Source organism: Hyperolius riggenbachi, chromosome 3 (assembly GCF_040937935.1).
Source record: "Hyperolius riggenbachi isolate aHypRig1 chromosome 3, aHypRig1.pri, whole genome shotgun sequence".
Classification (NCBI taxonomy): Eukaryota; Metazoa; Chordata; class Amphibia; order Anura; family Hyperoliidae; genus Hyperolius; species Hyperolius riggenbachi.
The window spans coordinates 235,734,149-235,745,899 of NC_090648.1; positions in this window are offsets into that span (position 1 = coordinate 235,734,149).

Consider the following 11,751-nt stretch of genomic DNA (forward strand, 5'->3'; position numbering starts at 1 on the left):
ATCAAGAAGCAGCCGCTCGCGCGAGCGGCTGCTTCTTGTCAAATCACGGCGGGGGGCTCCGTGAATAGCCTGCGGGCCGCCGATGGCGGCTCGCAGGCTAGATGTAAACACAAGCGGAAATAATCCGCTTTGTTTACATTTGTACGGCGCTGCTGCGCAGCAGCGCCGTAAGGCAGATCGGCGATCCCCGGCCAATCAGCGGCCGGGGATCGCCGCCATGTGACAGAAGACAGCCTGTCACTGGCTGCACAGGACGGATAGCGTCCTGTGCAGCCCAGATCTCCGGGGGGAGCAGGTAGGAGAGGGAGGGGGGAGAATGTCGCCGCGGGGGGGGCTTTGAGGTGCCCCCCCCGCAACATGCCAGACAGGAGGAGCGATCAGACCCCCCCTGCACATCATCCCCCTAGTGGGGAAAAAAGGGGGGCGATCTGATCGCTCTGTGTGGCCGCGGATCTGTGCTGGGGGCTGCAGAGCCCACCCAGCACAGATCCAAACAAACAGCGCTGGTCCTTAAGGGGGGGTAAAGGGTGGGTCCTCAAGTGGTTAAAGGAATATTGTAACGAAAAAAAAAAAAAAGATGAGTTTAACTTACCTGGGGCTTCTACTGCCCCCCTTCAGATGTCCTGTGGCCGCGCCGGGACAAAATTATCCCCCAGTCCCCCAGCTGCAGCTCGCTTCCGGTATTTGCGACTTTTATACCGCAAGCTACTGTGCCTGCGTGGTCCTGGCTGCGCGCATCCTCGCTCCGGCTGACGTCGCCAGGAGCTTCCTGTGCAGGCGCAGTGGCGGGTACAGGTAGAAGCCCCAGGTAAGTTAAAGAGAGTCTGAAGCGAGAATAAATCTCGCTTCAGACCTCATAGATAGCAGGGGCATGTTTGCCCCTGCTAAAACGCTGCTATCCCGCGGCTAAACGGGGGTCCCTGATCCCCCAAACCCCTCCGTGCAGCGGGGGATCTCTTCCGCATTGAGGCAGGGCTAACCGCCGCAGCCCTGCCTCACGCGCGTGTCTCCGCCTCTCTCAGTCTTCCTTCACCGAGAGGGGCGGGGGAGAGGCGGCGATGCGCCGCTGATAGACGCGACTGGAGGCAGGGCTGCGGCTGTTAGCTCTGCCTCCAGGAGCCGCAAAATCCACGACCAAGTTGGTTGTGGATTTTGCAAGGGGGGATTTGGGGGTGAAGGGACCCCCGTTTAGCCGCGGGATAGCGACGTTTTAGCAGGGGCAAACATGCCCCTGCTGAATATGAGCTCTGAAGCGAGATTTATTCAGTCTCTTTAAACTCACTTTTTTTTTGTTACAGTATTCCTTTAACCTTCTAGGGACTGGCTGACACTATTTTTTAAATATATATTTTTTTATATCATGTAGCGAGCTTAGGGCTGTACAGCGGCATCCCCCTACCCACTTCGATCGCCTCCGGCGATCTTTGATCAGGAAATCCCATTCAAAGAAAGGGCTTCCCCCGTCGCCATGGCGGGATGATGTCACCGACGTCATGACGTCTAAGGGAGTCCCGATCCACCCCTCAGTGCTGCCTGGCACTGATTGGCCAGGCAGCGCACGGGGTCTGGGGGTGGGGGCGTGGCGAAGCGAACAGCGGCGATCGAGCGTGGAGTGGCAGCGATCGGAATGCTTACGCAGCTAGCAAAATGCTAGCTGCGTGTTGCAAAAAAAAAAAGTAAGTAAATCGGCCCAGCAGGGCCTGAGAAATCCTCCTGCGCGACATAGCCCGAGCTCAGCTCGGGCTTACCGCCAGAGAGGTTAAGGACCATGGCATTTTATCTGCGGAAGAGGGGGGGGGGTGGTGGCACATTTGGGGGATCAGGCAGCTGGATCCCCAGTATAGTTAGCTAGGCATTAGGGTCCCCAATATAGTAAGGTGTCCCCTTATTGACAGAAGCCTTTACTCGCCTTCCTGGGTCCTGTGATGTGCAGCTCTAGCCCCCTCCACTCTGGTCGGCATCCCTGCTCGCACTGAATCTAAGTTCTGGGTCACGGCTTGATGACGTCATCAAGACGGGACTCGACACTTGAGTCAGAGTGAGCAAAGATGCCGGGAAGAGCGGAGGCATGCGAAGATTGCCAGGGGAACGTTAGGAAGGCGAGTCCCGTCTTCTCCTTCCCCTACTACCGCCGCTGCAGAATAGCGATTACTTACATTCGATCGGCGATCATAGTGATCATGTGATCATGAGCCAATCATGATGGCTCCTGATCATTGAGGGGAGATCTCGGCAGTCATATAACAGCTTAATCTCCCCTCTCCGGTGTGCACGATCGTATCGGGAGTGGAAGCAGCAGGTGGCGTAAATCCTAGCATCAGGCTTAGACAGCCACAAGTGTGACATAGGATTTACTATCAGCGGGCCCCAGAAAGTTAAGCTGACCTCCAAGTGCAGATACTCTTTACATAAACAAGAAAAGTTTTAAATACTTTTGGTAACGTCAGAAGTAATCATGCGATTTCCAGTGTTCCCTTCTGCAGACTGTTAGCCAGGAACCCAGCACTGACTGCTGTTAAGTAAAGGTGGCCACTAACGATCCAATGTCTAGCGAAAAATTGTTTGATCGATCAGATAATTCTGATCGGAAGAGAAATCTCATAATACATCGTTCACTACACCATCAACGAACCAATCATGCTTCCGATCACAACTGACAACAAAACCCAATTTTGGTTCAACGAAAATCCAGTCGGATGATTGTTTTTAAAATCGTTTAATCTACTGTGCCCATCAACTGAGATTATTTATAACCAATCTTATCACATCCAATGAGAATTATCTCATCACTCGAACGATTTTTTGCTAGAAATTGGACCATTAGTTTCCACTTTTAGCTACCTTAGTTAAAGCACCACCCCAAAAGCCAGGAAGGAGAGGAGCAGGTGCTCACCCACTTCTGACATGACAGCGGGAGCTTGGGGGAGGGCTTAACACAATGTACACACTTACGCATACTAACATTAACCATTTGGATTCCAAAATTCACAAGCACAGCAACCTTTAACACAAACCGTAACAAAAAAACAAACATTGTTAAAACATATGATAACAATCTTTTATCAACATGAGGGCTGAGACACACGAGAGAGATATGGGGCGTTTTTGAAGCTCCCACAATTACCGGCGGTTTCAAAAACGATTTGCTAGTGTAAGTCAATGATGTTGAGCCCACTAGAGCGCTTGTGATTTTGGAAATCACAAATGCAAGACCTGCAGCATTTTGTGAGCTTTTGGGCTCAAATACATAATATATGAGTTACCTTAATCGCCGGAAAACACAGCACAAATCACCAACAAAACACTGACACAAAGCGCTAGCGATTGCGATATCGCTTTGCGATTTCTAGTGTGCCCCTGGCCTTAAGGTGGCCACTAACAATACAATTTTCTAAACGATTGTTTACAAATGATTCTTTGGATGAACGATTGGAAATGATAGTTTGGGACCACTAAGTGACAAAAATCCCCTAACCAATCCTATCAGATTATTGAAATAGATTCCAATTTTGGTTCGATTTCATTTAATTGATTGTCTAGGAAATTTGTGTCCATAAGCAGTCCCAAATTATCATTTCTGATCGTTCATACGAATCGTTCGTAAACGATCGTTCAGAAAATTGTATCATTTGTGGCCAACTTTAGCAGATTTTATTGCTGCTGTCTGTGTAACAGGTTGCTGCGCACATGAATTCTGAAATGCAAAGGGTTTACAGTATATCAATATATATTTTTACTTTAGCACATGCCCTAGTCTAGTCTATTTTAAATCCATGGATGATGAGTACATTTGGATTTGTGTGTATGCAGATTTTCAATTACTGTTGCAGAAAATGACTGTTGATTGTTTCAGGAGACAGTTCAAGAACAAACACTGTATTGTCACACAGCTCCACAGATGCAAGGATGAGCAGGGAATCAAAGCTCTGCGGAAAATACAATAGAGTAACAACAGCATCAAATGTTAGTGATCCAGCAACATTAGTGGGTGCTTGTAATCGCATACTGTACTTGCTCTGGCATCAGTCAGCTGAATGCGGAAAGAAGCCGAGACGTCCCTCCCTACACGTGCCACTGATATTCCCCTACTGATTACCTATCCTGTCATACAGTGGCACAAGACATACATGGCTGTGTACATATAACATTTTAGCTATAGTGGCGCCCAGGTCTGACTTTGTGCGGCTGCCAGCGAGTGTTGAAATGACCTGCTTCACCTGTACTCACAGTACATATTCACCTGAGTTGATTTAAAGAGTGCATGAGTCGACTCAAAATGTCTTAAAATAAACATATAAATTTGTCCATTATGAGGTCCTGGTACTTACAGGTCCCCTGGTTATGTCGACCTCCCTCCTGTTCCACCATTTTGCCCTCCCCTCCCTCCCCCCCGCATTTGTGGGTCCAACTGAAGCGGGGAGCACTCTAGGCATGTGCCCTTCAGAACTGCTGCACGTGCAAGAGGGGGAAGGGATAATGCAGAGCAGTGGAACAGAGAGGAGGACGGAATAACCAGGGAATTGGTAAGTTACAGGACCCCATAAAACACACATTTCTATGTTTATTTTTGGTCAATTCTGGTACCCTTTAACGACATAAAATTTATGATGGTTAACGGTAGCATGGTAAGAGTGCAGTGCTGCTTCTGTAAAGCCTATTTCCTACTTCAGATTTAAATGTTTCCATGGCAGCAGTTTCCATAAAGATTTTTTCAAATTAGTTTAGCTTAGCTGATCCTTTTTACCATAAATAAGGTTAAAGAGAACCAGAGACGAAGCACCCTCATGTATTTTATTACATTTATCAGCGGGAACATGACAGTAAACACCTACCATGCTTTTAGTTTTATTGTTCTCTGCCTAATCTGTCTCTTATCAGCTGTGATAAGAATCCCCGACTGAGCATTCAGTCTAGGTTTGACCTGGAATCATTATAGCCGAGTCAGTCTTCCGTGGAGTCTTTTCAAGGCCAAGCCTGCCCCCTTCTGGCTCAGCTTTCTTGCTTTGCATACTTAGAGCTCTGATGACATGGGAGGGGCTGCTGCGAGAAAGAACCTCTAAAACAGACAAGTGTATCTGTGTGCTCTGTGCAGCCAGTCATATCTACTGTATGCAGTTTAATTTCTATGAGAGACTTCCTACAGGCAGCCACACAGCATGCCAGAATAATAAAGTTGAAAGCACACAGAAGAAAGGCTGCAGCAGCCGTTTGTCTACCCTGTATAGTCTCAGAGGCTAGACAGCACATCCAGAACAGCTTATAACCTGGAAGCAGAAGGGATATGAGCCGGCGGCCATATTGGATTTTTCTCCCATCGTCTTCCAGGACGGCTGCTGCTGAGACATTGCATGTCTCCGGTCACGCTGGAAACATCTGAAATAAATTTAAAATGTAAATGAAGTGTGAGCCTATAAAGGAACTCCTCCCTCCCCATATCACCAGTTTTTTTGCGGTTTCCCATTCATGTTGGTCGCCTGAATAGACAGTGGGTTTGTTGTTTTACCTGATACAGGATTTGGCCTGGGGCACCTGTATTATAGATAGGTAGGATTGCCTTGTGGCGGTTAGGGTCGGTGACGGGATGTTCCGGCCCTGACAGGAGTCGGAGGTGTATGGATTACCTGGTCTCCTGTATCTCTGGTGGATAGGAGAAGCCGCCATGGCCGCCTAGTCTCAGCGTTCGGGGAGCGTGCAGCTGGGGGTGGATCTGGCCGGCTCAGTCTCGCTCTGTTAGGCTTGGTGGTGTATTCTCCACAGTCAGCATGCAACACATAAGCTGACGTGAAGGAGGTACACACACCAGCACAAGGAATCAGGATATCCCCAGTTTAGTGGAGGAGAGGACTGACTCCAATAGGAGATTGTGGCGCACAGAGCCGGTGCAGATCCGAACAGCCACAAACAATACTTTCGTGATAACGTCTCAGCGCAAAGTAGCGCTGAGCGCATAAACCAGAACTGAGGAGATCAGGACAGGTAGACAGAATGAACGCTTGCTTAACTAGCCTCTACTTAGCGACAGCAAGCATCCACCACAAGACAGACTGGAATGAGGCAGCCAATGCGTTTGCAGCGATGGCGTGCCTCACAAAGACAGGACAGGATAGTCAGGAAATAGCAGGATCAAGATAGATGAACGTAACACAAACAAAAATACAATAAGTATGTTTTCCTAGCGCATTACAATTACAGCTATCAATGAAACTATTTGTAACGTCTGACTAACATATGTACAGTGGTGTGAAACACTATTTGCCCCCTTCCTGATTTCTTATTCTTTTGCATGTTTGTCACACTTAAATGTTTCTGCTCATCAAAAACCGGTAACTATTAGTCAAAGATAACATAATTGAACACAAAATGCAGTTTTAAATGATGGATTTTATTATTTAGTGAGAAAAAAAAACCTCAAAACTTACATGGCCCTGTGTGAAAAAGAAATTGCCCCCTGAACCTAATAACTGGTTGGGCCACCCTTAGCAGCAATAACTGCAATCAAGCGTTTGCGATAACTTGCAACAAGTCTTTTACAGCTCTCTGGAGGGATTTTGGCCCACTCATCTTTGCAGAATTGTTCTAATTCAGCTTTATTTGAGGGTTTTCTAGCATGAACCGCCTTTTTAAGGTCATGCCACAACATCTCAATAGGATTCAGGTCAGGACTTTGACTAGGCCACTCCAAAGTCTTCATTTTGTTTTTCTTCAGCCATTCAGAGGTGGATTTGCTGGTGTGTTTTGGGTCATTGTCCTGCTGCAGCACCCAAGATCGCTTCAGCTTGAGTTGACGAACAGATGGCCGGACATTCTCCTTCAGGATTTTTTGGTAGACAGTAGAATTCATGGTTCCATCTATCACAGCAAGCCTTCCAGGTCCTGAAGCAGCAAAACAACCCCAGACCATCACACTATCACCACCAAATTTTACTGTTGGTATGATGTTCTTTTGCTGAAATGCTGTGTTACTTTTACGCCAGATGTAACGGGACACGCACCTTCCAAAAAGTTCAACTTTTGTCTCGTTGGTCCACAAAGTATTTTCCCAAAAGTCTTGGCAATCATTGAGATGTTTTTTAGCAAAATTGAGATGAGCCTTAATGTTGTTTTTGCTTAAAAGTGTTTTGCGCCTTGGATATCTGCCATGCAGGCCGTTTTTGCCCAGTCTCTTTCTTATGGTGGAGTCGTGAACACTGACCTTAATTGAGGCAAGTGAGGCCTGCAGTTCTTTAGATGTTGTCCTGGGGTCTTTTGTGGCCTCTTGGATGAGTTTTCTCTGCGCTCTTGGGGTAATTTTAGTCAGCCGGCCACTCCTGGGAAGGTTCATCACTGTTCCATGTGTTTGTCATTTGTGGATAATGGCTCTCACTGTGGTTCGCTGGAGTCCCAAAGCTTTAGAAATGGCTTCATAACCTTTACCAGACTGATAGATCTCAATTACAGTACTTTTGTTCTCATTTGTTCCTGAATTTCTTTGGATCTTGGCATGATGTCTAGCTTTTGAGGTGCTTTTGGTCTACTTCTCTGTGTCAGATAGCTCCTATTTAAGTGATTTCTTGATTGAAACAGGTGTGGCAGTAATCAGGCCTGGGGGTGACTACAGAAATTGAACTCAGGTGTGATAAACCATAGTTAAGTTATTTTTTAACAAAGGGGGCAATCACTTTTTCACACAGGGCCATGTAGATTTGGAGTTTTTTTCTCACTAATTAATAAAAACCATCATTTAAAACTGCATTTTGTGTTCAATTATGTTATCTTTGACTAATAGTTAAAGGACTTACGAGCCCAAAATGTCTAAAAAAGCAAAGTACCTGTAAGCTGTTTAAATGCACGGAGGACGCCGTCTGCGCCCTCCGTGCAGTTCCGCCGGGTCCCCTTCCTGAGATCGCCCCCCGCGCCGACCCCGACCCCCCAGGCCGGGTCGGGCTCTCGTGCCGCTCTCAATATGGCCGCTTCCATTGGCCGCGGCTGCGCAGTCCGCCTGGCCGCGAGTGCGGCTGCGCAGCTCTACGGCCAACCCCTCTGATCCACGCTACAGTGCGTGGTTCGGGGGGTTGGCCGTAGAGCTGCGCAGCCGCACTCGCGGCCAGGCGGACTGCGCAGCCGCGGCCAATGGAAGCGGCCATATTGAGAGCGGCATGAGAGCCCGACCCGGCCTGGGGGGTCGGGGTCGGCGCGGGGGGCGATCTCAGGAAGGGGACCCGGCGGAACTGCACGGAGGGCGCGGACGGCGTCCTCCGTGCATTTAAACAGCTTACAGGTACTTTGCTTTTTTAGACAGTTTGGGCTCGTAAGTCCTTTAACGGTTTTTGATGAGCAGAAACATTTAAGTTGACAAACATGCAAAATAATAAGAAATCAGGAAGGGGGCAAATCGTTTTTCACACCACTGTATATAATCGGCAATGAACCGATATATGACATAAGCAGGAACACTGACTAGGACTGGAGCAATACAGGGAACAGGACTCGGAAGGATTCGCTATCTCTTTGCAGAGATGAACGCAATCCACAAACGGTAACAGAACAGGATTCAGAAGGATTAGTTATCTCTTCGCAGAGATGAACGCAATCCACAAACGGTAACAGAACAGGATTCAGAAGGATTAGTTATCTCTTCGCAGAGATGAACGCAATCCACAAACAGAACCAGGAGCAGGATAACTAACTCAGCACGGGTGATCACGATACGCGCAAACTACCAAAACATGCTGGAAAGCTGACTAACTGAACACAGGATATAAACAGTTCGTGTACGTATACATCAGCGACACTGATGTATCAACGTAACACGAATACAAGGAAAATAATAAACGTGCTGGTATGCATATATATTGGCAATGAACCAATATATGATGCAAGACCAGCAAAGTATCTTTAGAACAAGAAACACGATCTGGGGCTGAAGCAACAGCAAGACAGGCTTAAACTGAAGCTATGATAGCCCAAGGAGCCCTGCAGGAAGCAGATCTTTATACTGAGGTCATCCAATGGGAGCAGACATGCAGATTCCCACACAGGTGAATGATAATTAGTCACAAGCTGACAGCAGGAAAAGGCAGACAAAGCTATGCAGCTTGCATGGAAAGAGATCAGAACTGCCTGAGCTGCAGCACTACTACTGCCAGTGGTACCTGCTGCAGAAGCGATCATAACACGCTCGATAAGACTGAGCGGATGTCGTCATTTCCAAATCCGGTATCTGGTGGAGGGCAGGGGGCGGCGTCCAAAACCAGGAAGTGAGGCTATACAAGTTGCACTTCAGCGCGAGGAATGCCGCTCACGCTGCATCATGGAGCAGATGCAGTCCTCCAATGCGGCAGATGAGAATGCCCCGGCGGCCATTCCGGTGGATGCAGGCGCAAGTCCGCGGGTATGTAAAAGGAAGCTTAGCTTGCTTTCACTCCCCATTGTCTCTGACAGATTAACTAAGTAGCTGTTTTTTCTTTTGTGTGTTTTTTTCCCCACAGAAAGCGACAGCAAAGCAGAAGATTAGATGTAGGGTCTGTAATGCTAGACTTCAGGAGGGGGCTACTAAAAACATATGCAGAGATTGTCACTTAGAGTCAAAGCATCCTTCGGTCCCAGGTCTGCTTTGTCTGTAACCCAGGATCAAAGTCAGACTCTAGGGCACGATTCTCAATCCCCAGCAGCTACCTCAGGGGGACTACGAGAGGAGGTATTAGCTGGTCAGTCTTCAGTTATCCAGGATGTGTCCGGTCAGCAATCTTCAGTTTCTCAGAGTTGTCTGTGTCTCTCATACAAGTGTCTTCTGAGGACTCAGGGGAAGAAGGTGAAGCGTTAGATTCAGATAGATCAGAGAATTCGAAAACAGTAAGATCGTCACGTTACTTGTTTTCTGCGGAAGACACAGAGGAAATATTAAAGGCTATATATGACTCATAACAGGCAAATCTGACTTTATCTGTTCGATCTGTCAGAGATGATATATACAAAGGTCTAGTTGTGCAGACTATGAAGGTCTTTCCCATACATGACATACATGGATGCTGCCTTGGCGCAGTATTCAAAGAACTCAGATTTATCGTTCGAGGATGCGGGCTCTTTAAAGGATCCCATGGACAGAAAGGCAGAAGCCTTACTTAGACGCGCATGGGATGCGGTGTCCTTTTCTTTCAAGCCAGCGATTGCCTCTATCTGCTTGGCTAGCAACTTAGTGAGATGGATTGATGGTTTGCAGAGTCATCTAATTGCGGATACTCCGCATGAAAAGATTCTTGAGTCCTTGCCGGTTATTTCCAAGTCGGTTGCTTTCCTGGCTGATGCAGCCTCGGAGAGCATGAGAGCCTCTGCCAAGGCTGCGGCCCTTGTCAACTTCTCCAGACGAGCGGGATGGTTAAACGCTTGGGAGGGAGATCCGGCTTCGAAACATAACTTATGTTCGATGGAGTTCAAGGGCGAGTTATTATTTGGGAAAGATCTTTATGTGGTATTAGAAAGATCCTTGGATAAAGGTAAAAAATTTCCAGACAAAAGGAAAAAGATCCCCAAAAAGCCCTTTGTCATTAAGAGAACCCCGTCTCGGGGGGAGTCGTCATCAAGGGGGGGTTTCAGTCCAAAAGGTGGACCTATAATGCAGGCAGGGGAAGGGGTTCATTTCTGTTCAACAAACCCCAAGCCCCTCCCAATAAGCAATCTAAGTGACTATCAAGCAGTAGGGGGGAGGCTGAGTCTCTTTCTTCCGGCCTGGAGGGAGATAACCAAGAGCCCTTATGTTCTGAATTTAATTCAATCTGGATACAAGATCGAATTCAGTTTAGTTCCTCCTCCCAGCAAGTTAGTGACAGCAGTCCCAAAGGACCCTCGGAGAGCTCAGGCTCTAAGAGATTCGATAATTTCATTGTTGGAAAAGAGGGTAATCGAAAGAGTTCCCCTCCAGGAACATTTTCAGGGGTTTTATTCAAAAGTTTTTCTAATACTCAAACCCTCGGGAAAGTTCAGAATGATTTTGAATCTAAAGCCCCTGAACCCTTACATTGTGGAGAAAAGGTTCCGCATGGAAAGCATTACCTCTATAAGAAATTTAATGGTTTCACAAGCGTTTCTCGCGACATTGGACTTAGAAGATGCATATCTTCATGTACCAATACACCTGTCGTATCTAAAATACCTCAGATTTGCGGTGCAAATCGGGGAATCAATTTGCCATTGTCAATATCGAGCTCTGCCGTTCGGAATTACGTCCGCTCCGAGAATTTTCACAAAAATAATAGCAGAGGTAATTGCTTTCCTACATCTCCACAATGTAAGGGTTCTGCCCTATTTGGACGATTCCCTGTTTCTTGCAGAAACCGAGGAAATCTTAAAAAAGCAGCTAAGTTTTTCAATGCAATGGTTAACAAAGCTGGGTTGGATCATAAGCAAAGAAAAATCCCAGATGAATCCGACTCAAAGACTGTTGTTTCTGGGATTGTTGTGGGACACAGGGACTCAGATGGTGTACCTGCCCGAAGACAAGGTGTACAAGTTAGTGCAAAGAGTGCAAATGTTCAGGAAGGAGAAAGCGGTGTCATTACGGAATGTAATGTCTCTACTAGGGCAGATGTCCTCAACCTTCCCAGCAGTAGAATGTGCTCAGGCTCATTCAAGGGACACTCAGGCATGGTTCCTGTCAGTTTGGGACAGGAGTCAGATCATTAGACGACTTGGTACAGTTGCCAGACCAAATTCGAAGATCCCTCCAGTGGTGGACTTGTCTAAGTCATTTGTCACTAGGGAGGCGTTGGTTTCAAA